Raw genomic sequence first — 555 nt, forward strand, 5'->3', positions numbered from 1 at the left:
TTTTTTTTTTTTTTTTGCCTCTTCTCCTAAGTTACCTGCCCTGGACTCAGCCCATGTGACTCTAGTCAATCTTCCAAAGGGACAAGGCCATTGGGTCTTTGGAAAAGGTGTAGGAGGGACGTAGGGAGAATCAACGTGTGGAGGATCCTGCCTGATTGGTTTTTGAGAGAGATCAGAAGAACCCCCCCCCCGCTTCTCTATTTAATTCTGCCTCCAGGAAGTGCCTTTACCTGTTTTCAGTTTTACAGGAGTCTTTTATCAGCGAGTGGAATGCGACGGGTAGCTGAATTTTAAAGAGACACGAGGCCTTCGAGGGTTTGTTCGCTCACTTCTGAAGCGGGGGGGAGGTTGCCCGAATGCTGTTGGGTATTCTCATGTTTACCTGGAGTCTCTTCTCTTGGGCTAAGTTTCACTCGTTGGAAAGTTTAATAACATATAAACCCTCACATGTGCCAGGTAAAAACCTATCTACAGTACTTTAAATCCAGAGGGGGGGGGTTTCTACAGCAAGTGTTAATGTCTGTGTACTCAAGGATACATTTGTCAGCTAACAAG

Source organism: Gavialis gangeticus, unplaced genomic scaffold (assembly GCF_001723915.1).
Source record: "Gavialis gangeticus isolate Ggan-Ray unplaced genomic scaffold, GavGan_comp1, whole genome shotgun sequence".
Classification (NCBI taxonomy): Eukaryota; Metazoa; Chordata; order Crocodylia; family Gavialidae; genus Gavialis; species Gavialis gangeticus.